Below are 27,500 nucleotides of genomic sequence, written 5' to 3' on the forward strand. Positions count from 1 at the left end.
GAGACAGAGAGTTTTAGGAGAACAGCAGAGTGAGCATTGTCATTGCTTCTGTTTGTTAGCATCGCGGCCAATTAGCGATCTGTATGTGTGTGTTCTGATTTTGTGATGCGTTTGTATGTGTGTGTTCTTATGTATGTCTGTGCTTGTGTGTCAATAAACGTGTGTGTGTGTGTGTGTGTGTGTGTGTGTGTGTGTGTGTGTGTGTGTGTGTGTGTGTGTGTGTGTGTGTGTGTGTGTGTGTGTGTGTGTGTGTGTGTGCGTGCTTGCGTGCGTGCTTGTGTGTGTTTGTGTCTGTGTATGCTCTAAGCCAGTGGAGCAGGAAAGAAACCTGTAACCTGTTCTGTAATTGACTTTGTTTCCTGCTGCTATGGACACACACACACACACAAATACATACAGACACTTGCACACACAATTGCATGCACACTCAAGCATAAGATCACACACACACACACACACACACACACACACACACACACACACACACACACACACACACACACACACACACACACACCGTAGTCATACTCTTAACTGGTAACTGTAAAATAACCATCTCAACGCAAGAGGGAGCCGTAGTTTTTAGCCCTCCACTTTTCGCTGCGCTTGTGTCCTTGTTTCTCAACAATCATTTTCGCTGAACAAGTTGAATGACAGTGGTCGATTACATTTTTGAGCACTGTTTCTCGAAAGTTGCTGGCCAGGTAGCAACTTGGTAGCCTGATGACCCACCCAAAAACGGTTATTGTCTGGGGAAGGTTTGCCTGGCTACCAGGCGGCCGGTCAATAAGCAAACGAGGCCAGTTCATAAAAGTAGTATGGGCGGGTCACCAGGCTAATGATTGCTAGCTTCATGCACTCACTCTGGGCGCTTAGCATGCGCCATAAGTATCTGTCAGAAATTGGGTGACAGCTGTCCAATTGTATCAGACCAGAAGTGACTGCAACCCCCCCACTCTACAATCGTGTCAGGTTAAAAGAACCTCTGACCATGAATACGAGTGAAGAGAAGTATTAGAGGCGGGTCATACCAGGCTAGCAACTTGGGTAGTTGCCAATGGGAAACTGCACTGCAAACAACAAAGTAGCTAGCACAGTTTTCAACGATGGTTTTGAGAAATGCACCCCTGTGCTGTAATCAAATATTATACACAATTATTATATCTTGCTAAGCATACAGACATCACGCAGACAAGTTTTTTCATTCCTTATTTCTGCTATTAGAAGCAGCAGTGGAGTGACCTGTGTCCTTGAGGAGAATTTCGGATCAAAATGGATATTTCATCATGAAAACATCATATCGGATTTGTATCTTTGTGAGAAGTAAAACTTAGCTGCATTCAGAAATGAATTCTAAACGTCTGTGAAATAGCCTCAAAACAGAGTAATGCAAGCCAGTTAGCTCGGAAAGAAAGGTTTCAAAGAAAAAGCTCAACATTGTTCGAAACTTCATAGGCTGTACTAACAGCCCTGATGTTCAAACGACATTTGAGGAATTTTGAAAGTGTAGAGCCCGCTAGCCAGACCCTGATTATCAAGCAAGTAACACCTCCTCATGATATTCAAAACAAGACGTTTGGGCGAGCTTGACAGTGTATGATTAGTACAGCTGTAACGATACGTGAGTGGAGTGTATCGTCACAGCCCTAATAACTATTTGAAAAGTGGAAGCTTTTCTATAAGATTCTATATGATCATTACTAATTAATTACATAATATTGTGAATCAAATAACATAAAACTGTTTATAGACAATGTGAAATATGTATACAATGGCAACGTTTCCATGGAGGTTTAAATTAGGAATTAATGATTCAGAATTAAATAGTTTGGAATTAAAGTAATTTTCTGTCGAGTGTTGGATTAAAGTTCTCCGTCGCAACGACGGATTTCCGTCAACTGGACTTTCATTTGGATGGATTTCCGTCGGTATAATTTATGTCAAATAATGTACAACTTTTACTTTCCAACTGAACTCAAATGGAGAGCACTCCTGGTAATGAGAAGGGGACGAGAGATGTGTTTGGTGTACGTATTTAGTTATACCATTCCACTATTGTAATACAACAGATTCACTCATTAGTAATTCCTTTATGTTGAGCCATCCATTGTTCTCACGTGTTCCAAAAAAAAGAACACAAGCGGTCAACAATTCGGTGATGGCGCAGCAAGACGAGAGAGATTAAAAAGTAAATAGCCTACGCCTATTATGTCTCATATCACTGCATGAAAAGAGGAATTTGTGGATGAGTTTTGCACCTTAAATTGCCTCATACCTCAAGCCACAGCATTTGCGGCTCCCCCATGCCCCCCTCCCATCCCCTTCTTAGAAGAGCCTTTAATATGTAAATGCCAGTGATCAGGTCGGGAGCTGCCCTAGTCAATTTCAAGTGGGGTGGGGTGGGGTGAGGTCAGGTGGGTGGGAGGGAGTGGGGGGTCGGCAGGCCTGTTTCTAGGATTTTGGGGTCCCTAGGCAACGGGATTGTTGGGGGCCCTAGGGCATTTTTTGGCCTTTTACTAAAATGTGTGTGTGTGTGTGTCTGTGTGTGTGTATGTTTTTTCACGCTGCCCAGTGGTGTTTTTCAGAATCACTAACCATTAAACCAGGGGTAGGGAACCTATGTCTCGAGGGCCCTTGAGGCCGTTTTATCCGCCCTGATATCATTATAATGTTTTGCAACTTCACATGAAATAGGCCTATGACATATTTTGCAGGCCTAAAGGAATCTTAGAAATTACATTTCCAATGCAATTAAGTTATATTCAGGGGACCTAGAAAAGGTGGGGACTGTTTTAAAGGTGTCTACCTTTAAAGATGTCTATATGTCTATATAGGCCTAAAGGTGTCTATATAGGCCTAAATGTTATGGGGAAATCCTGATTTGTGTTCATAGTACGAGCCCCAGAGGATTTTATGACCATGGTAGGAATTTGAAGTGGCCCCTCGAATGAAAAAGGTTCCCCACCCCTGCATTAAACCTTTCTACTAGCCACAGCTTTGCTGTCAGTACATTTTATTATGATACTATAAGCTCAGAAATTAAGTTGATCAAACAATTCGATCTGTGCTATAGGCCCTAAACATTTAAATGAACCTACAGAATAGGCTATCAAAATAGAATCATCTGAATGATCTTTCTTGGACATACATTTTGAAGTGACCCTTCGAATTAAAAAGGTTCCTCAGCTGCTTTTGAGGAAAAACATCAATGTGCTTGGCCACTCTGGTTTTTAAATGGTATTCTGAACTAAAGCAAGGATTGTTCAAGTTAGTTGAAAATAGACCGTCTCTGGTTAAATTAGTTCTACACCAAGCCTTTAGGTGGCAGTAAAATTAATTGGCACAATGCGAATTCCACACACGAGGCTCGGCGAGACGGTGGCAGCGTTTTTGGCTCGTGCGTTGGTTGTTCTCAGTGAAAAGAGCAGTGGTAACACCAAACAAGGCTAAACCACGATATTTCGTGGTAGCCTGATGCGTTCTTGGGCTGGGGAGGACAGTATGGGGTTCTCAGACAGTATGGATAGTGCAGGAGAAGAGTTTACTGTTGTGGGTCCTAATAGACAGGCGAAGCGGGGCAGAGAGAGACATAGTAAATCGAGCACAGGGAGTGATGGGGAGTCTCAGCAAACTAAAACAAGGAAGACAGAAATTGCTGTAATTGTGAAATTGAAAGGTAACACTAAGGGTTTGAACTCACTGCAACTGGTTGACTGTTTGGCGAAAGAAATAGGACATTTCCAACATGCGAAAACTCTTGCTAATGGCAGAATCCTAGTAGTGTGCAACTCTAAAAAACAACAGGATCGGGCTCTTGCTTTAACTTCTCTAAATAAATGTGATGTGGAGGTGTTTGTACCAGGGACAGGCTCAAGGGCTAAAGGTGTAGTTTATGGAGTGCCTACCGAGATTTCTGATGAAGACATCCTGGCCAACGTTAAAGGGGCAAAGGTTTGCGAAGTGAAGCGTTTCCAAATTACTAAAGACAATGAGAAAGTACCCAGTCAAACAGTGCTGTTGACATTTGACACCGAGACTATTCCTAGACGCATTGGGCTTGGTTATTTGAGCTTTCAAGTGAAACCTTACATTAGACCTCCTCTGCGGTGTTTCAATTGTCATAGATACGGGCATGTTGCGGCAGTGTGTAGAGCAAAAAGAAAGTGTGGGAAATGTGGGGGAGACCACAATTATGAGGATTGCAATGCGGCCTTATGCTGCCCAAATTGCGGGGGAAATCATAGTGCTGGTTACAAGGGCTGTCGGGTATATGCGAGCGCTTTGGAAGTCCAAAAAGTGAGGACAAACGAAAATGTGTCTTATGCTGAAGCGTTGAGAAGAGTGAAAAATGTTGGTTACTACTCCCAGTCCCAGCAGGTGTTGGCACCTAGAGCGCAAGCTATTTCCCTCCGAGCGACAGCTTCATTATTAAGAAGGTGGATTTTCTGGCATTTATTTCAGATGTGATTTCAGGTTCAAAATTCTCCAAGGTGGCAAATAGGTCTGATGTAATAAAGCTTGTATCCGCGGCGGCAGGTAAATATTTGCAAGTCAGTGTATCTCCTGAATCCTTGTTTAATTTCCTCAAAGAGCGAGAGGGTCGTGTTACGGGTTCCCAGAGTAGTGTGGGGGGAGCGGATGGGTAGATGGCCTTTAATCTCCTGCAGTGGAATGCTCGCAGTCTGATTGGTAATGGTCAGGAATTTAAAAGGTTTGTTACTGCTAGTGAAATAAGCTATCATGTTATTTGTGTCCAGGAGACTTGGCTAAAGCCCGCTTTGGATTTTGTTTTACCTGGGTATATGTCGGTGCGTAAAGATAGAAGTGACAGGGCAGGGGGGGGTTGTTGTACATTTATTAAGTCTGGTGTCGAGTATAAGGTGGTGCCAATAGAGTCGAACCTAGTGATAGAAATTTGGAGCACCACTGGGAGGATTTCCCTGCTTAATTTTTATAACCCATGTCTACGTTTGAGTGCAGTGGAGCTTGAGGATATTATGAGGCAGGTACGCCCCCCGGTTATTTGGACAGGAGATTTTAATGCACATAATGTTTTATGGGGTAGCAGAAGGACTGATGGCAATGGAGAAGTTGTTGAGGAGATTATGCATGATTTTAACTTGGTATGTATTAATGATGGGCATCCTACTAGAGTGCAACTTGGTTCCCTAACCCCTTCATGTTTGGACTTAATGATAGTCTCTGGCGAGTTGGCAGGTAAGAGTCAATGGGAGGTGCTTGACCCTTTTAACTTGGGTAGCGACCATTTCCCAACAGTAGGCACTTTTGGGCTGAGGCTACCGGCTGAGATGGATAGGATAGAAGGACGATTTAATTTTTTGAAAGCAGATTGGGAAAAGTTTGAAACCTTCTGTGATGATCTCTTACCAGGCATTCAAGATAGCTCTGTAGATGAGTGGAATAGTGGTCTTTGTAGTGTAATTTCTGCAGCGGCGGCGGCAGCTATTCCCAGGAAAGGCACAGGCCAAAAGAAGAAAGCTGTTCCCTGGTGGAATAAGGAATGTGATGAGGCAATTAGGAATAGAAATAAAGCCTTTAGAGTGTTGAGGCGGTTTCCCACTGTTGATAATCTTGTGCGTTATAAATTCTGTAGAGCGTTGGCCAGGAAAGTAGTCAAATCTGCTAAGAAAAGTAGTTGGAGAGAGTATTGTGCTTCATTGTCAGGTGACACTCCAGTGTCTCAACTATGGTCTACTGTAAGGAGGATGAATGGGGTAAGTAGGAAGGCGACTGTCCCTGTGCTTGTAGATGAGAATAGGACAGCTGTGACTCCTGCAGAAAAGGCAAATCTTTTAGTGGATACATATAGGAAGGTGCACAGTTCAGACAATTTGGATGAGGAAACCAGGGACCTGAGGGAGCAGTTTGTTAGTCGGTCTATGTCCCCCCTAGATCCAGTATGTGATGTTGTTAATGTTTTCTTTTCTATTGATGAATTAAAGCGGGCCATAGATGCAGGCAGGAAGTCAGCCCCTGGAATGGACAACCTCCATTATGAAATGTTTCATCATGTGTCTGACGTCCTCCTGGATGAAATGCTTAGTTTAATGAATGAAAGCTGGAGGCAAGGCCAGCTGCCAAAGGCATGGAAACATGCGGTTGTTGTTCCGGTGTTGAAACCCGGGAAGGATCCTAGCTCCCCTTCCTCATATAGGCCCATAGCCCTTACCTCTGTGATATGTAAGCTTATGGAACGAATGGTGACGGACAGATTGGTCCATTTTTTAGAAACAAAAGGAGCATTGGTAGACTACCAGAGCGGGTTCAGGAAGGGAAGGAGTACCATGGACAATGTAGTTGCCCTTGACTATGAAATCAGGAGAGCATTTGCTAATAAAGAGTCCCTTGTTGCTGTATTTTTAGATATTGAGAAGGCCTATGATATGATGTGGAGAGATGGCCTCCTGCTAAAACTCTCAAGCCATGGTGTTAGCGGACGTATTCTTGAATGGATTAGGAATTTCTTGGAAGGTCGCACTATTCAAGTTAAAGTAGGGCAAGCCTTCTCAGATGAAGCATACATAGAGAACGGCACTCCGCAAGGCAGTGTAATTAGCCCAATTCTCTTCAACGTCATGATCAATGATATATTTCTAGAGCTATCCCCTGGGACTGGGAGATCCCTGTACGCAGATGATGGGGCCCTATGGGTCAAGGGCAGGAATATCCCTTTTATTTCGAATAAATTAAATAATGAACTGAAAATTGTAGAAAATTGGTCTAGGAAATGGGGATTTAAGATATCTGTGGCCAAATCTAAATTTGTGGTGTTTAGTCGCAGAAGGAAATGTGATGTATCTTTGTCTCTTTATGGGTCCCCCATAGAGAAGGTCGAATGTTTCAAATACCTAGGTATGTGGTTCGATAGCAAGCTTAATTGGAACAAACATATTTCTAGTATAATTGCTAAAACTGGCAAGGTGATAAATGTCTTGAGATGTTTGACTGGGTTCTCTTGGGGGGCAGATAAGGGCACCTTGTTAACCATATATCAAGCTATGATCAGGTCCATCTTTGATTATGGGTGTCAGGCGTATGGTGCAGCTGCAACTTCCTGTTTAAAAAAGCTTGATGTCATACAGTCAAAGGCCCTTAGGGTCTGCTGTGGTGCGTTCTCCTCCACATCAATCCCTGCCCTACTGGTCGAAACGGGAGAGAAGCCTTTAAAATTAAGAAGGACTCAACTTGCGTTACACTACTGGAATAGACTTAGGGAAAAAGTGTCTATATGCCCTACTAGTCATATCCTTATGGACTGTTATGAGTTTGGCCCTCAGCAGGCACATAATCAGCCGTTCGTAAAACAGTGTATGGAGCATGCCAAGGACTTTAATTTAGTTGACTTGGACCCAGTCCAGAGCTCTCATTGGGGACCAGTCCCTTCCTGGCTCCTCCCCTCTGTACAAGTCGATCTTGGGTTGCATGAGTTCAAACATGACGAAGAGGTAGAATTCTCTAGTGATTCTGTTGTGGAGTACATCCAGCTTAACTGGAACTCCTATCTACACATTTTCACTGATGGATCCAAAGACCCTGGTTCTGGTAGAGCTAGTTGCGCTTTCTGTATCCCATTGATTAATTATAAAAAAGGATTCAGAATAAGTGATAATATGTCTGTATTTACTGCAGAGGCTATGGGCATTTTAAAAGCCCTGCAATGGGTAGCAGAGGACCAATCTAAAAATGTATTAATCTGCTCTGACTCCCTATCAGTTCTTCACTGCCTTAAAGTTCTCTCTTCTAATGCTCGTCCTGATTTAATCTCTGATATTCTCCTTCTGCTGTATGACCTTTACAGGAGAGGCTACTACATTTCATTCCTGTGGGTTCCAGCTCACATGGGGGTCGAGGGAAACGAGCTTGTTGACCACTGTGCCAAAGAAAGCCTAGAGAGCAACGAGGTTTCCTTGCTAGTCAGGCCTGGTCGAACCGAATTAAGGAGTAGACTTATGGAAAAAGTGTTCCAGTCATGGCAGCTCCAGTGGGACAAAGAGGTAAAGGGGAGACATTTGTATGCAATTCAGCCGTCTATAAGTACCCACTGTACAGTATCTGGAGTTAGGTCTCAGCAGGTAGTGTTAACACGTCTCAGATTAGGGCATTGTGCCCTGAATTCTAATTTACACTTGATTCATAAACATCAAGATGGGCTGTGTGACGTGTGTAGAGTACCTGAGACAGTTTCCCATGTCTTAATACTGTGTGTAAAGTATAGACAGTTTAGGCGTGTACTTTTCAGTGATCTTTCCGATCTTGGTGTTACCACTGTTTCTATCCCCGTCCTGTTACAATTGAAGGACTATAAAGTTACCACCAGTCTTCTCAAGTTTTTAAAATCCTCTGGCCTCTATGCCAGAATATGAGGCCCATATACTGTAGTGAGCTCTATTAACCCGTAGGTGGCGGCAATACGCCTGTAGGCGTCCAGTCCGCCATTAAAATCCCATAAGAAGAAGAAGAAGAAGAATTCCACACACAAGCCACAAAGAAGCCATCAGCCGCGGTCAACATCACCTTCCTGATTGAACAGAACCACGCGCTGTCTGTGTGGTTTACAAGTTTCTTGGCGATATGGGGGAAAAGTTCCTCACATACCAACGGAAAATGGGCGTCATATACATGTAAGTACATTTTACTCAACTGTGGTTTAAAGTTTCAGTACTCAAGAGCGATTGAATAGCTCCTCTGAACACAGATCCGCCATTGCTAAGTTATGGCACAGCCGTTTTACATAGCTGGTAGCTCAAGTCCCCTCAATGTGACTACACTAGTTGCTGCTGTACGCTAGTAAATTCTGATGACTTGCGAGCATCGTAATGACAAAATGCTGTGGTGAAACAGTGAATATGTTAAGTATACTTGTTGATGGTAAATTGTTTGACATTGCTCGTTCTCAGTTGTCTTTCCCATGCCTAAAGATAGACAAAGGCTACCGTTAGCATGCTATTGCGTTAGCTAATCAACTAGATGCTGGGCACTGCTCATTTTTCACGTCTGCCCGGTATTTCGCTGATGAACTAACGCTTAGACGCCTTGCCAATGTATTTTACAGCGGCAAAAATGCATCTAGGCGACGTCGGAAAGACTGGTGTGCCGTCTGGGTATGTTGGTTTTCAGTGCTGGGCAGTAGCGAAGCGACTAGTTTAATTACATTCTCTAGTAGCTTGGTCGTAGCGTCACTACTATGTATCGAGTAGCTAACATCCCTGTAGTAATGCTATTTTTCCTCAAGTAGCGACGTTGTCTACAAAAGCTACAATTTGTCCCCCATCGATTTTACTCAATGATTTTTGTTTTACTTTCTCTATCCTGAAACCTAGGCAGTCACACAGGGGTTCCAAGACCCACCGGCGTAAAATCAAGTCAAAGGTGGGATATAATTTAGTTCCATGCTACTTTGAAACGGTGGTAGATGGACACTCCCAACTGAGATCGCTCCCGGACGTGCAGTCCCAGGTGTTTCTATCACTCCCGGACGTGTAGTCCCACCCGATTATATTTCACGTATTATCATACACTGCCACATACAAGCAATTTAGGGTTAGGGTTAGGTTTAGGGTCAAGGTTAGGGTTAGGGTTAGAAACAAAAAACTAACATCAAAAAGATAACTAGCTCCGTTATATGGCGGTGGGACCGATAGTCTGGCTAGTGGGAGCGAGCCGACAGGGGAGCGTCAATCAGGGAATCGTTCTCAGTAACGCGAGCCCAATGTATCAGCGCGAGCTCAATGTCGACCAGAGTGGTCAAGTTGAGCACGCCACCCCGAAATCAATGTGAAATACCCTGCCATTTGCAACAGTAGGCAACCTGTCCTTAAAAAGTATGGGTCCTCAAAACAGCACTTGTTGCACAAATAAGTGTAGATGGCCTCTTCAAGAAATTGAAATTATGTATGGTCACTTTTTCTTATTGTTTCACGTGGAGGTCTACTGACCTTGTCTAAATAATGTAGGCTAGTTTATGTCCATGTATTATATTAGGACCCAAGGTTAATGGGTTATTCTATTTACCATGTTTTCACAGGCTGCTGTCTCATAATATGGCGAAGACGAGTCACCTGAAGGCCTAACTCGCCATAGAAGACTGAAAGAATGTAAGATTAACTTCTTTGTGACCAATATGACTTGCTCATTGATACATTTGCTATGTCAATATGAGGTGCATGGCAAAGTATTTAATTTATTTGTCTCGCTTCTAGGAGCTGTAGAAACAACAGGGTGTTCTTTTTCAGGGTATTCTTTTTTTATAGAACTGGACAGGTCATTTATTCGTTACCCTTGTTTTTGAAGTGTCCTGCAGGATGCTGTGTCCTGCAATCCTGTGTGCTGTGCTACAGACGCGTGTGGAGGTCAACCCAAAATGGGCACAGTCTCACCGCAGAAGAGTGAAAGAGGGTAAGCTTAACCTATAGCCTACGTCAGGGTCGGGGAACGTTTCTCATTCGAAGGGCCGCTTCAAATTCATCCGAGGGGCCGTAAAAGTCCTCCAAGGGCCGTACTATGAACACAAACCAGGATTTTCCCTTTCACTTTAGGCCTATATTGAAGGCAGCCACATTAAAACAAACACCACCTTCTTTAGTTTCCCTGAATATGACTTAATTGTATTGCAAATGTATTTTCTAAGATTCCATTACAAAATATGTCATATTTCATGTGAAGCTGAATAGCATTAAAATTATATCGGGGGGCCAGATAAAACTGCCTCAAGGGTCGCAAACGGCCCTAGAGACATACAGTGCCCTCCATAATTATTGGCACCCCTGGTTGAGATGTGTTAAAAGCCTTAAAATAAATTCAGTGTTTATTGCAGAAGAATACTGTCACACTGAAAATGTTAGGAAAATGTAGCCTTCAACTCAAATGAATTGTAGGAAAATAAAAAAAATCCCTGACTAAAAAATAATTATTTTTCATTAAATCACCTGTTCCACAATTATTGGCACCGTTAACAATTCCCAGGAAATAAATATAATTGAAGCATTTCTGTCATTTCTACAGTAGTTTACAAAGTTTACCAGAGTATGTAGGAACATTTAATTAGTAATTCATCACTTCCTGTTTCCCTGGGGTATAAATATGATGCGACACCGAGGCCATTTCTCTTATCCACTCTTAAACATGGGAAAGACAAAGGAACACAGCATACAAGTGAGGCAGATGTGCGTCGACCTTCACAGGTCAGGCAGAGGCTACAAGAAGATTGCCACTCAACTGCAGCTGCCCATATCCACTGTGAGAGGAATAATTAAGAAGTTCAAAACAACTGGAACAGTGGTAAACAAGCCTGGACGAGGACCCAAGTTTATTTTGCCACCACGCACAGTGAGGAGGATGGTAAGGGAAATCAAAAGATCTCCAAGGCTCACTGTTACAGAATTACAACAAATGGTAGCATCCTGGGGTCACAAAGTCTCCAAATCAACCATCAGGCGCTGTCTACACGCCAACAAGCTGTTTGGGAGGCATGCACGGAGAAAACCTTTCCTCACCCACAATCATAAACGCAAACGTCTGGAGTTCGCCAAGCGGTATTGGGGCTTCAACTGGGACCGTGTGCTTTGGTCAGATGAGACCAAGATTGAGCTTTTTGGCAACAAACACTCTAAGTGGGTCTGGCGTGCCACGAAAGATGCGCATGCTGAAAAGCACCTCATACCCACTGTGAAGTATGGGGGTGGGTCAGTGATGCTGTGGGGCTGTTTCGCTTCCAAAGGCCCTGGGAAGCTTGTTAGGGTGCATGGCATCATGAATGCTTTGAAATACCAGGACATTTTAAATCAAAATCTGTTGCCCTCTGCCCGAAAGCTGAAGATGGGCCGTCACTGGGTCTTTCAGCAAGACAATGACCCTAAACATATGGCCAAATCTACACAGAAATGGTTCTCCAGACACAAAATCAAGCTCCCCCCATGGCCATCTCAGTCCCCAGACCTCAACCCCATTGAGAACCTGTGGGGCGAGCTGAAGAAGAGAGTACAGAGGAGAGGACCCAGGTCTCTGGATGATTTAGAGAGATTCTGCAAAGAGGAATGGCTGAAGATCCCTCTTTCTGTCTTTTCCCATCTTGTGAAACATTATAGGAGAAGATTAGGTGCTGTTTTGTTGGCAAAAGGGGGTTGTACAAAACATTAACAACAGGGGTGCTAATAATTGTGACACACATTATTTGATGTCAAATAATTATTTCTTTATGTGTGATTTTTTCCCCACTGAATAAATGCACTTGTATTGAAGGTTGGATTTTTGTCTTTTTTTCCATTAAGGTCCCATATTATTTAGAAAAAAATAATAATAATTGGAAGCTAAAAAACACATCTCAACCAGGGGTGCCAATAATAATGGAGGGCACTGTAGGTTCCCCACCCCTGGCCTAAATGGGGCACCTAAGTCTCCACCCCTTCCGGGCAGCTTGTGGGGCTGGCAACGCAAAAACTTTTGACTGGGCTGTAATGGACTGATCAAAGCTATTTTCCGACCCACCTCGCATTTCCCCGTCGATCACACATATGCTGTGCCTCAGAATTAATAACAACCAATGGTGTGCTTGTTGACTTCACTTGGCAAGTGATTTTTGAGTTGTGTGTGTGCAAAAATATGTAATTATTTGGACTACAAAACAGACGTCGCATGTCCGACGTGCAGCCACTTATGCCACGGTGCAGCGGTAGGGTTGGCTGTGCCTCGGTTCACGTCAGATATGCGAGGCGCACGTGTAGTCTCCAACACAGTTTTGCACAAAAGCTAAAATAACGTTTCTTGCGTGCCGAAAATGAGTGGTCTTACGACGCAAATCCAAGCCTTTCAAATTCACTGTCATCATATGTGAAATCCGGAGCACATGCCAAACGGGATGAGGATTTAGCTTGACTCGCTCCATTAACTTGCATGCAAAATTTTGAGAGCTCCAGCCCCATGGATCGGAAGTAGAAGGGCGTGACTTAGGTGCCCCATTGTCAATATGACTTGTGCTACTTTATAGATAAGTAATCAATGCTGTGCATTGCTATGTTTTGATTTATTTTCTTACATCCTACAGATCCTGGCAGGGAGACGGTAGTGTCCTGCAGAATGGTGATGGGCCAATCTTACAAGAGACCACAGAAAACTGATATAGTGTAAGATTATCCCTGTTGGGCTCAATAGGTCTTGCTTATTGACATATTTGCTATGTCAATATGAGGTGCATGGCAAAGTATTTATTTATTTGTCTCGCTTCTAGGAACTATAGAAACAACAGTGCCTGCTGCAGTGTAACGAGGACACCCTGAGCAGAGAGCTCCAATAGACCCAGGTCCAGTGTCTTGGCAGGGTGAAATGGCACTGATATGGGTATGTACTAATGTCAGTTAAAATGAATGAATGAATTAATTCTCATATCTGAATAATGTGAACACTGGATTTACCACACACACACACACACACACACACACACACACACACACACACACACACACACACACACACACACACACACACACACACACACACACCCTAGGCCTAGATGATTTGGACCTAAGGTTACTTTTACCACAGCTCTGGCACATCAATTTTCATTTGTTTAATAACTGGTCAGGTAATTTATTCATTCCCCTTGTTTGTTTTTTGTTTTTTTGTAGTGTCCTGCAGGATGCTGTGTCCTGCAATCCTGTGTGCTGTGCTACAGACGCGTGTGGAGGTCAACCCAAAATGGGCACAGTCTCACCACAGAAGAGTGAAAGAGGGTAAGCTTAACCTATAGCCTACGTCAGTGGTGGGGAACCTTTCTCATTCGAAGGGCCAATTCAAATTCATCCGAGGGGCCGTAAAAGTTCTCCAAGGGCCGTACTATGAACACAAACCAGGATTTTCCCCTTCACTTTAGACCTATATTGAAGGCAGCCACATTTAAACAAACACCACCTTCTTCAGCTTCCCTGAATATAACTTAATTGTATTGCAAATGTATTTTCTAAGGTTCCTTTACAAAATGTCATATTTTATGTGAAGATGAATAACATTAAAATTATATCGGGGACCAGATAAAACGGCCTCAAGGGTCGCAAACGGCCCTCAAGACATAGGTTCCCCACCCCTGGCCTACATTGGCAATATGACTTGTGCTACTTTATAGATAAGTTCTCAATGCTGTGCATTGCTATGTTTTGATTTATTTTCTTACATCCTACATATCCTGGCAGGGAGACATAGTGCATGAGACCATAGAAGACTGAAATAGGACATTATCCCTGTTGGGCTCAATATGACTTGCTTATTGATATATTTGCTATGTCAATATGAGGTGCATGGTGAAGTATTAATTTATTTGTTGTTTCTACAGCTCCCAGAAGTGAGACTGAATGCCTGTTGCAGTATGACGAGGACGCAGTGACCAGAGACCTTCAGTAGACCCTGGCTGAAGAACATGAAATCAACTGCAATGTTTATAATGTTGTACATACCTGTATAGTCTGTATTAAAAGGCAGTACCTGTAGTATTTTCCTCTTACTTTCATATTTACCACATATTTACTATGAATTGACAACTTTTACTAAAATCCATTTTTGTATGTGCCCTGAGTAAAACTATCCTTAAACCTAACCTGTCAGAGATGTAACAACAACCTGCTCTTAGCAATGTGGCAGCAGTCTACTTGGATGCAGCGGGGAACATAGAACCCTTTTTTGAAAAAGCATTGTATGTTTCTGAGTTTTATGAATTGTGCCCTTCCCAAACATCATGCATAGGCTAAGCGTATCTATGACACGCTGATTTGAACTCACTATCGCGTGTGTCCAATACGCATTTTCAAGTTAAGTCGTGCTCCACAACGCCCTGTGACAGGTTAGGTTTAGGGATGGTTTTGGTTTAGGCACAATTTAGGTAGAAATTCGCCTAATCTTGCTGTTCTTGGCAAAAGTAAAGCAGCAGAAACATTACTTCACTGACAGGTTAGGTTTAGGGGTGGTTTTGGTTAGGGCACAGCAAAACATATTTGCGTTTAGTAACAGAAATGCGCTGTGACAAAACAAAATCGCCGACACGGCGGGAAAACTGCGCAAACCTCGTCACTAGTCAAAAGTGCATGAAAGCGCTTTACCGTTGCGTTGAGGAGCACGCTTTGAATTCAAAATGCGTCGCACCATGCACTAGCGTGCGATACGTACGCTAAAGCATGATGACAGCCTGCCCAAACTTAACCTGTCGGTAATGAAATGTTTCCTAGTTGTACATTTGTGACCTGAGTGCTGTGTACATCACTGCATATAGAGTATAGTATAGGCCTATTGTTTGCAGGGTATGTGTGTAGTTGCATGGTTCTTGTCAAAGTGTGTGTACATTGTTTGCTTTGGTGTGATATTAAAAGCGTTTTTAAAAAAATAATTTTCATTTCATTCATTTTCATTTTATCAATAAATTCACATCATGCATGCTAAAGCCCCATCACAGTGCAGCCTATAATGATGTGAATATACAAAGTAAAATCAACCTAGGTAGGCTATATTAGTAATAATTTTTGCATAATTATACGGACCTACTGTATACGGTCTGCATAAATTAATCCAACGTGACCAATAGAAGGTCGTAGCTGCTAACCAATAGCGCAGCTCTTTTACTTTGAGTCACGTGTCTTTTTCGTCCAATAAGAGCAAGGCTAGTCCGCGTTCCGGGCTGGCTGTCATTGCCTTTCATGTGGTAATCGTTGGGCCATTAACACCCTGCTGTGAGACCTGCCCGCGGCTCGCGATTCGCTTCCGGGCGAGTTAGGTGTCACCAAAATTGATAGTTTTGATTCTCTCAAGCGCTCAAAATCAGACGAAAGTTAGGCAAGTCCGTGGACGATTAGGGACGAGTTCATTGTCACAAATCCCCCTTTTCGTGCTGTGTATGATGCGGGAATATATCATAAGATATGCAAATAAGGCATATTTAATTTCAAGTCCAGTTTGAGAGGAACAGAGATTGTGACTGGGCACGATTGAAACACTTATTTTGCTGCGAACCCACTCCGGGAAAAAATCAAGCAGGCTGCGAGTCTCAGTTGGCAAGGACAGCTCCCCACCTCCCTAGAATATAGGCCATCAACATGCCTGTTGCTGATGGCAGAAAATAAAATAAGTTAATATATTAAAGACAAGTGCAGTGACAATCGGTAGACGTGTTGGAGTTAGATTCCAATGTGGGCTAACACGGCATGGAATGCATAGATGGAAGAAGGTAGGAGATGTTTCCATAATCATTGCACCTGCCGCGGCAGATAGTTAGAAAATAAAGAATTGTTTACTTTCAACTGTGTATGATATCCTTTTCATTAAGGATTTATGGGCAGTCATTGGTGAGCGGTTAGGGCGTCAGACTTGCATTCCAGAGGTTGCCGGTTCGACTCCCGACCTGCCAGGTTGGTGGGGGGAGTAATCAACCAGTGCTCTCCCTCATCCTCCTCCATGACTGAGGTACCCTGAGCATGGTACTGTCCCACCGCACTGCTCCCCATGGGGCGCCACTGAGGGCTGCCCCCTTGCACGGGTGAGGCATAAATGCAATTTCGTTGTGTGCAGTGTGCAGTGTTCACTTGTGTGCTGTGGAGTGCTGTGTCACAATGACAATGGGAGTTGGAGTTTCCCAATGGGCTTTCACTTTCACTTTCATTTGCATTTTATGCATTGTGACTTTCTACTATCATAGCCCCAAATGGGACGGCTATCACTGACAGCTGGCTACCATGCGTTTCATCCTCAAAGTTTAGCGCGTTTGACTGCTTGTGCAACTAGCTCTTGAAGTTGTCTTTCTGATGGCGGATAATTTACAGTCTGACCTGTAATCATAGCAGATTAACTTTGTTGTTGCGATATATCTTTTTAAAAAACAAGTTAGAATTGGGTTGCACCGCACCGGTCCCGGATAGGATGGGCTATCCCAGAGGGAGCCAAATATTATGTCACGTCTTGTTCTGGGAAGCAGTGTTCTGATGGGGGGATTCATGGTCCAAATGCAGTTTGGAATTGCTTCTAGGCTTATTGTACCGTGTTACTACTATGCTATTTCTGCTAACTTGAATTGTGTGCAGCAACAGTTGTGTGTGTGTGTGCTTATTTTTGAGTGGCTCAACTTCTGTGCTCCTCTTCTCGGATTATGTGTTTCGTTTGACTTGCGAAATCAACTCAGTCATTTGCGCACTGCGCAGGTCTGATTTGTGGATGATTTCCCTAGATTCTAGTGGAAAGTTGTGCGACAAGCTTGTGAAAGAGCGTTACTTTTGATATAAACGACAGACGTCTGTCTTTGCCTGTGTCATGTCTGCTCGCACGAGTGCTTGCAGGAATCGGACGTTTTCTTTTAATCAATGATGATCGTGTGCCTGCTTGGCACCGCACACCGAGAAGAAAGTAGCCAATAGGTTTTCAAAACGGTAGAACACAGAAGGCCAAGAGTTGACAGCAACAAGTTTGTAACAGGATGAATGCTGATGGGTGAAAAACACTACAAATAGCCAACAACTAGTTTTCTCCCTCTTATTGCTATCACCAGTGCATTATTTAAAACAAACGTCAGAAATGCAACTAAATGCAATGCACACCAGTGCTTTCACAGTGTTTGCCCATTCGGATGTGAAAGACAAAATATAGGCTGCTACTACTATACTACAAAAAACATAAAGGGAACAACACTGTACCAACCCAATGCAATTCCAAGTCAATAATTCTGTAATATCAGCTAATTTTGAAGCAACACTCATTGTGAATCCATTATGCATAGTATACTGTTGTGAACATTTAATAAGCAATAATTAGAGGAAATAACCAAAACATGCCCCAAATTACAGTTCAGTGTTTGCTATCTGATCTAGTAGTATCTCCATTATCCCTCCATTCTCGTCCAGTTGTAGTCAATCTGGTGGCCTGGACTTGCACTCCATTTCCCTCTTTCCTTTTTTGTATTTAGACATTGGCATCTGTAAAAATAGCATGTGTCTGATCGAGCACATCTGATCTAGTAGCTACATTCATACTGAGTATATAGGCCTACTGAGTGTATAATGAATATTTATCGTTAATGTGAAGTGTAATGTTTTATCATATTTATTAAGTTCATTATGTCTAACTGTTTGACTTTAACACTTAGGGTTTTCTTTTGCCTTAAGGCATGTAAAAGTCTTTATCTTTTACTTGACATGTTTTGACGGTGTTACTTCCATCTTCATCAGAGCGTCACTCTGCTTTGCTTTTAAAGTGGAAATAAATTTACTTGGAATTAAGAAAGGAATGAGCCATACACTGAATTCGGAATAAGGTTTAATTCCAAATAAACTTAATTCCGAATTGTGAAGGGTTTACATGATGTTTTCAAAGCGGAATTCATTCAGAGTTAATTCAGAATTAAATGTCCCATGTAACCAGTCGCTAGTCATACGTTAGGCATGTGGCGTCACTATGGTAACTGTTGGCAAAGTCCTCCTCATCCTGCCCTCCCTTTATATGCACTCTATTCCCCTCTCTCTCTTCTTCTTTCTCTCTTCTTCTCTCCTCCACTCTCTCTTTTCTGTTCTCCTCCAATTCCTCTATGCGCAATCTCTTCTTTTCTCTGTCCTTCTCTCCTCTGCTCTTCTTCTATTCTCTCTTTTCTATGCTTCTTTTCCTTCTGTGTGTGTAGTGTGCAGGTGTAAGTTATGTCTCTATAGGTGTGTGTAGGTTTGTGTGGAGTGATTTTGTGTGTGTGTCTGTGTGTGTGTGGGGGGGGGTGTAGAGATGGAGGGAGACGGAGAGATATAGAGATGAAGAGAGAGGGAGAAAGAAAGAGAGAGAGGGGAATATAGACAGGGAGGGAGAGAGAGATAAAGAGGGGGGATATCTAGAGAGAGAGAGAGAGCGAAAGAGAGGGAGGGAAGAAAATATATAGAGTAGATGGATGTAGAGCTGGATAGAGAGATGGATAGGTATATGTGAGGGTGTAGGTGAGGGTTTTGTAGGTGTGTGCGTGTGAGTGTGTGTGTGTCTGTGTCTGTGTGTGTGTGTGTGTGTGTGTGAGGGAGAGATGGATGGCTGCTGACACTTTTATGACTCTGTGTTTGTACTTCTGGCCGAGCAGAAAATGGCACTGTCATATAAAACTCACCCGAGCAGAGAAACACACACACACACACACACACACACACACACACACACACACACACACACACACACACACACACACAGATGGAGGGAAAGAGAAGGCGAGGGAGAGAGAGGGGAGGAGAGAGGAGGAGTGTGAGATGGAGGAGAAAAGGGATTTAAGTTTTAACAAAAGACAAATTAATTAACAAAATTAGTCCTTCAGCCACACGAGATCAATAAAATACCACACACACACACACACACACACACACACACAGTGTCTCACCCATGAGTACACACACAGTCTTCGTGCTCTGCCTCAGTGAATTTCAATATTCTTCACATTATGTGTGAGTCTGTTTCTGTGTGTGTGTCTGTGTGTATGTGTGTATGCACATTTTAGTTCCACAGCTTGGATCGAGCACATTTTGACTGAGAGCATTAACTTTGGGCGACTGAGAAAGGAGAAAGACACACACACACATGCGCACGCACACAGGGACGCACAGACGCACGCACGCGCTTGTGCACGCTGGCACACAGGCGCGCACACACACACACACACACACCCACACCCGCGCACACACACACACACACACACACACACACACACACACACACACACACACACCTTTCTCTGTATATTTTTCTTTCCTTTTCAGACATACACACACTCTCTACGCAGTCTCTCTCTCTCTCTCTCTCTCTCTCTCTCTCTCTCTCTCTCACACACACACATGCACAAACCACTCTCTTTTTTCTTTCTCTTCCTCCCATCACTCTTACTTTCTCTTCCTCTCTTTCTGACATGCACACACCAATTCCAACTGTTTTCCCACTCCATACTGAACTGTATTAAATCTCTCCTTAGCATATTGCACTGTACTCCCCAGATGCATGAAACACACACACACACACACACACACACACACACACACACACACACACACACACACACACACACACACACACACCCCTTTTCACTGTGGACTTCTATATTTCCATTAGAGCGGAGATGTGGTTTAACATTGACGCTCACAGCTGCTTCATAACAAACTTTTATTTTCATACGTTAACCTCACAGCACTCTGCTGCAGCCAGTTATTTTTACATTAGGTCACCATGATGTGTGTTCTTTATTTTGTTTTGATGCGTCTTTTGTATATAAAATAAGGGATCATTTAAAAAATAATAATTGAGGTCATCTGCGCTTGTTCAGAAGATGACAGAAGACTCTGTAATTCCATCTGATAGGTTTGGTGTTGTTAGGACGATGTCATTATGGGCAAAACCGCTTTTTGGCGAGAAGGCAGCATTTTGGCGAAAATTCCACATATTTTCAACAGATGATTATGAAAGAACGGAAAGGGGTAGAGAGACACCGTTTATTTTAGGACAGATGAGAGTCTAATCTGTGTTTTGATAGGTATGGTGTTGACATAGACACAGAACTCAATTTTCTGTGAGCCTCCAAAAAACACCCAAAATCTCTGGCACTGTGGATTACTCTTTTATGTTTAGGCAAGGACGCGCTCAACTTCTTGGAAAAACGAAAGTCTTTGGGTGTGCGACCAAATGGATCAACTTAAGGAAGAAAAATCCGCACTCACAAGATGCGTCTCATTATTTATTTATATTACCACCATGTCCAAAAAGCAAACGCGTTTCGGCTATCAAGCCTTCATCAGTGCGTGGTACCAGACGCATCTTGTGAGTGCGGATTTTTCTTCCTTAACTCTTTTATGAAAATGACTGGGAGCCAATGAGTTAATAATCGTGATTACGATTTTGACCAAAATAATCGTGATTATGATTTTTTTCCATAATCGTGCAGCCCTACAGCAAAGGCACACACACTGTCCAAACAAGAAGTTAGCTCATCTCTGCAACACCTTGACAACGGATCACATACCGAACACTAACTGCAAATTGGCCACTGGGATGTGCTACAACGACCAAAAATGTGTTTTGCCAATGTTGTGGTAGATGCCGAAAAGGAAGTTACCTCACATCTCGACAGCCCTTTGATGTATGACAACCAAATTTGGTATATTTGACCTTTGTGCATGACAAAAGACCAACAAAGGTCGGCGTCTGCGCCTTGAACTTGATACTCGTGTATTGCTTGGTGCGAGCACTCCCAAAAAGTAGTAATCACTCAAGAAAATGGAAAAAAGGAGGCGCACACAAAACTTGTGTGTTTTTTTTTTTTTTAAGTGTATTGAAGCCGAAAATATACAACAGAAGTCTAAGGTTAACTGGAGAGACAGACGTTTCGGAGCTAGTCCATTCTCAATGTCTCAATGTCTTCACAAGTCTTGTGTACGCCTCCTTTTTTCCATTTTCTTGAGTATATTTGACCTTCCCCATCCCCAAAGCAGACGGAAAAGTATCATGTAATCTTGCAACATGGTCTCTAGGTGTTGTTACAATAAGAAAACCTTCTATGATATATATTTTTTTGATTAGACAATGTGCGACTGTGTGTGCACGATTGTGTGTGTTGCACATGTATGAAGGGCAACAAATACATGAAGGACAACCAAATCACGATGGGCAACGTATGCATGAAAGGCAATGAGGGCATGAAGCGCAAGCATACTTCAGTATTTTCTGTAAAGACATGCAATCTAGTTTTTATTATCATTATTGTTATTGATATTATTATCATCATTACTGTTACTATTGATAATATATAGATAATTGTTATTGTACGTAATTATTATATCCTTACAGTATTTTGTGTTGCTGGGGTATGTGTGTATGGCTCTCTTTCTCCCTCTCTCTCTCTCTCTCTCTCTCTCTCTCTCTCTCTCTCTCTCTCTCTCTCTCTCTCTGTGTGTGTGTGTGTGTGTGTGTGTGTGTGTGTGTGTGTGTGTGTGTGTGTGTGTGTGTGTTAAAAGAGTGCATGTTGAGAGTGTCAGGAGTGTTGTGCCATGTGCTTTTCCTGATAAGCCTGTCCCTCCTCTTCCCCCGTGCCCCAGACACACACACACACACACACACACACACACACACACACACACACACACACACACACACACACGTACACACACACACACACACACACACACACACACACACACACACACACACACACACACACACACACACACAAAAAAAAACACACATGCACGCATTCACACACACACACGCGCACAAACACACACATGCACGCACGCACGCACACAAACACCCACACCCACACGCACGCGCGCGCACACACACACGCGCACGCACACACACACACACACACACACACACACACACACACACACACACACACACACACACACACACACACACACACACACACACACACACACACACACACAAGCCTGTCCCCCTCCATCCTCAGTAGCCTGGATGCAAGCCAGTCCTTACCCCAAAACACACACACACACACACACACACACACACACACACACACACACACACACACACACACACACACACACACACACACACACACAGCCACCTACACATTGCATTGAGGAACGAGTGTGTGTGGGGGGGGATGGGGGGGGGGGGTAAAGAGAGAGCACTTTAAGGCCCATTAAGAGTATTTTATTGGAGGAGAGATGAGGTGTGTGTGTGTGTGTGTGTGTGTGTGTGTGTGATTTGCCTAGATTCTAGTGGAAAGTTGTGCGACAAGCTTGTGAAAGTACTTTTGATATAAACGATAGCCGTTTGTGTCTGCCTGTGTCGTGTCTGCGTGCGCGAGTGCTCGCAGAAATCGGATGTTTTTTTTTAATGAATGGTGACTGTGTGCCTGCCTGGCACCGCACATCGAGAGGCAAGTAGCCAATAGGTTTTCAAAACGGTAGAACACAGAAGGCCAAGAGTAGACAGCACCCTGTTTGTAAAAGCCAACAAGTTTGTAACAGGATGAATGCTGATGGGTGAAAAACACTACAAATAGCCAACAACTAGTTTTCTCCCTCTTATTGCTATCACCAGTGCATTATTTAAAACAAACGTCAGAAATGCAACTAAATGCAATGCACACCAGTGCTTTCACAGTGTTTGCCCATTCGGATGTGAAAGACAAAATATAGGCTGCTACTACTATACTACAAAAAACATAAAGGGAACAACACTGTACCAACCCAATGCAATTCCAAGTCAATAATTCTGTAATATCAGCTAGTCCATTTTGAAGCAACACTCATTGTGAAACCATTATAGCCTACTGTTGTGAACATTTAATAAGCAATAATTAGAGGAAATAAGCAAAACATGCATCAAATTGCAGTCCGGTGTTTGCTATCTGATCTAGTAGTATCTCCATTATCCCTCCATTCTCGTCCAGTTGTAGTCAATCTGGTGGCCTGGACTTGCACTCCATTTCCCTCTTTCCTTTTTTGTATTTAGACATTGGCATCTGTAAAAATAGCATGTGTCTGATCGAGCACATCTGATCTAGTAGCTACATTCATACTGAGTATATAGGCCTACTGAGTGTATAATGAATATTTATCGTTAATGTGAAGTGTAATGTTTTATCATATTTATTAAGTTCATTATGTCTAACTGTTTGACTTTAACACTTAGGGTTTTCTTTTGCCTTAAGGCATGTAAAAGTTTTTATCTTTTACCTGACATGTTTCGACGGTGTTACTTCCATCTTCATCAGAGCGTCACTCTGCTTTGCTTTTAAAGTGGAAATAAATTTACTTGGAATTAAGAAAGGAATAAGGTTTAATTCCAAATAAACTTAATTCCGAATTGTGAAGTGTTTACATGATGTTTTCAAAGCGGAATTAATTCAGAGTTAATTCAGAATTAAATGTCCCATGTAACCAGTAGCTAGTCATACGTCAGGCATGTGGCGTCACTATGGTAACTGTTGGCAAAGTCCTCCCCATCCTGCCCTCCCTTTTATATGCACTCTATTCCCCTCTCTCTTCTTCTTTCTCTCTTCTTCTCTCCTCCACTCTCTCTTTTCTGTTCTCCTCCAATTCCTCTATGTGCACTCTCTGCCCTTCTCTCCTCTGCTCTTCTTCTATTCTCTCTTTTCTACGCATCTTTTCCTTCTGTGTGTGTAGTGTGCAGGTGTATGTCTCTATAGGTGTGTGTAGGTTTGTGTGGAGTGATTTTGTGTGTGTGTCTGTGTGTGTGTGGGGGGGGGTGTAGAGACGGAGGGAGACAGAGAGATATAGAGATGACGAGAGCAAAAGAGAGGGAGAAAGCAAGAGAGAGAGGGGAATATAGACAGGGAGGGAGAGAGAAATAAAGAGGGGGAATATATATATATAGAGAGAGAGAAATAGAGGGAGGGAAGAAAAGATATAGAGTAGATGGATGTAGAGCTGGATAGAGAGATGGATAGGTATATGTGAGGGTGTAGGTGAGGGTTTTGTAGGTGTGTGTGAGTGTGCGTGTGTGTGTGTATGTGTGTGTCTGTGTCTGTGTGTGTGTGTGTGTGTGTGTGTGAGGGAGAGATGGATGGCTGCTGACACTTTTATGACTCTGTGTTTGTACTTCTGGCCGAGCAGAAAATGGCACTGTCATATAAAACTCACCCGAGCAGAGAAACACACACACACACACACACACACACACACACACACACACACACACACACACACTTACACACACACACAGATGGAGGGAAAGAGAAGGCGAGGGAGAGAGAGGAGGAGTGTGAGATGGAGGAGAAAGGGGATTTAAGTTTTAACAAAAGACAAATTAATTAACAAAATTAGTCCTTCAGTTAGTCCTTTAGTCCTTCAGTGGTACCAGACGCATCTTGTGAGTGCGGATTTTTCTTCCTTAACTCTTTTATGAAAATGACTGGCAGCCAATGAGTTAATAATCGTGATTACGATTTTGACCAAAATAATCGTGATTATGATTTTTTTCCATAATCGTGCAGTCCTACAGCAAAGGCACACACACTGTCCAAACAAGAAGTTAGCTCATCTCTTTAACACCTTGACAACGAATCAAATACTGAACATGGTGCAAATTGGCCACTGGCATGTGCTACAACTACCAAAAATGTGTTTTGCCAATGTTGTGGTATACCGAAAAGGAAGTTACCTCACATCTCGACAGCCCTTTGATGTATGACAACCAAATTTGGTATATTTGACCTTCGTGCATGACAAAAGACCAACAAAGGTCGGCGTCTGCGCTTTGAACTTGATACTCGTGTATTACTTGGTGCGAGCACTCCCAAAAAGTAGTAATCACTCAAGAAAATGGAAAAAAGGAGGCGCACACAAGACATGTGTTTTTCTTTTTTTTTAAGTGTATTGAAGCCGAAAATATACAACAGAAGTCTAAGGTTAACTAGAGAGACAGACGTTTCGGAGCTAGTCCATTCTCAATGTCTCAATGCCTTCACAAGTCTTGTGTGCGCCTCCTTTTTTCCATTTTCTTGAGTATATTTGACCTTCCCCATCCCCAAAGCAGACAGAAAAGTATCATGTAATCTTGCAACATGGTCTATAGGTGGTGTTACAATAAGAAAACCTTCTATGATATATATTTTTTTGATTAGACAATGTGCGACTGTGTGTGCACGATTGTGTGTGTTGCACATGTATGAAGGGCAACACATACATTAAGGACAACCAAATCACGATGGGCAACGTATGCATGAAAGGCAATGAGTGCATGAAGCGCAAGCATGCTTCAGTATTTTCTGTAAAGACATGCAATCTAGTTTTTATTATCATTATTGTTATTGATATTATTATCATCATTACTGTTTATTATTGATAATATATAGATATTGATAATTGTTATTGTACGTAATTATTATATCCTTACAGTATTTTGTGTTGCTTGGGTATGTGTGTATGGCTCTCTTTCTCCCTCTCTCTCTCTCTCTCTCTCTCTCTCTCTCTCTCTTCTCTCTCTCTCTCTCTCTCTCTCTCTCTCTCTCTCTCTGTGTGTGTGTGTGTGTGTGTGTGTGTGTGTGTGTGTGTGTGTGTGTGTGTGTGTGTGTTAAAAGAGTGCATGTTGAGAGTGTCAGGAGTGTTGTGCCATGTGCTTTTCCTGATAAGCCTGTCCCTCCTCTTCCCCCGTGCCCCAGACACACACACACACACACACACACACACACACACACACACACACACACACACACACACACACACGTACACACACACACACACACACACACACACACACACACACACACAGACACAGACACAGACACACAGACACAAACACACATGCACGCATTCACACACACACACGCACACACACACACACATGCACGCACGCACGCACACGAACACCCACACGCGCGCACACACGCACGCACGCACGCACACACACACACACACACACACACACACACACACACACACACACACACACACACACACACACACACACACAACACACACCAACACACACACACACACACACAAGCCTGTCCCCCTCCATCCTCAGTAGCCTGGATGCAAGCCAGTCCTCAGCCCAAAACACACACACACACACACACACACACACACACACACACACACACACACACACACACACACACACACACACACACACACACACAGCCACCTACACATTGCATTGAGGAACGAGTGTGTGTGTGTGGGGGGATGGGGGGGGGGGGGTAAAGAGAGAGCACTTTAAGGCCCATTAAGAGTATTTTATTGGAGGAGAGATGAGGTGTGTGTGTGTGTGTGTGTGTGTGTGTGTGTGTGTGTGTGTGTGTGTGTGTGTGTGTGTGTGTGTGTGTGTGTGTGTAGTATTTTATAGGAGGAGAGATGAGGAGAAGGTGACTGGAAGGATAACTCCACTCTACTCTCAATGCAACCATTTAAAAAACACACGCACACACGCACGCACAGCCCAACCTTAATATCTTTGTGGGGCCCTTTCATTTATATTATCCCTACCAATAGCTTAAGAATGCTAAACTGGGCCAAAACTAAACCTATCCCTAACCCTAAACTGAGAGTGAGGAAATGTTTTTACACTTGTACTTTTTCCAGTAACAACAAAGCTACCCCAGCAAAAGAGGTCAAAACATATGGCATCCGGGATTTGGGAACCACCTGGAGCGAGGGCCCCACCTTGTTGGTGTGCTCCAACAGCAGTGGCCTTACGAAGGTAGGTTAATGCAGTACACACACACACACACACACACACACACACACACACACACACACACACACACACACACACACACACACACCACACACACTCCCTTCTTCTCACTCAGACAAACAACTTCACTTCAGATCAAAACCATCTGTGTGTGTGTGTGTGTGTGTGTGTGTGTGTGTGTGTGTGTGTGTGTGTGTGTGTGTGTGTGTGTGTGTGTGTAAAGGCTGGAAAATCATTCAGTATACTGAAACCGTATATGTTAAAGTTCAGTTTTTACACACATTTTTTTTACACGCAAAGACATACTGTATGCGCATGTGCATGCA

At 43.1% G+C, this 27,500-nt stretch overlaps 2 long non-coding RNA genes across 3 annotated transcripts in view; both read left to right on the top strand.

Annotated features, from left to right (window-relative positions):
• The window catches only part of LOC134453528 (uncharacterized), a 33,113-nt gene that overhangs the window by 4,977 nt on the left and 636 nt on the right, over positions 1-27,500 (top strand). The window contains exon 2 of the long non-coding RNA XR_010035638.1: positions 27,060-27,177. This is a non-coding gene — a long non-coding RNA (uncharacterized LOC134453528). The remainder of the gene's footprint in view (positions 1-27,059; positions 27,178-27,500) is intronic.
• LOC134453527 (uncharacterized) lies at positions 8,512-14,487 on the top strand. 2 transcript variants are annotated; one of them, XR_010035637.1, is made up of 8 exons: positions 8,512-8,642; positions 9,342-9,390; positions 10,046-10,115; positions 10,312-10,416; positions 13,061-13,139; positions 13,244-13,353; positions 13,641-13,745; positions 14,342-14,487. It is a non-coding gene; the product is annotated as an uncharacterized LOC134453527 (long non-coding RNA). The 2 variants fall into 2 exon arrangements; XR_010035636.1 differs by lacking the exon at positions 8,512-8,642 and having other exon boundaries at positions 9,113-9,390.

This window comes from Engraulis encrasicolus, chromosome 8, assembly GCF_034702125.1.
Source record: "Engraulis encrasicolus isolate BLACKSEA-1 chromosome 8, IST_EnEncr_1.0, whole genome shotgun sequence".
Classification (NCBI taxonomy): Eukaryota; Metazoa; Chordata; class Actinopteri; order Clupeiformes; family Engraulidae; genus Engraulis; species Engraulis encrasicolus.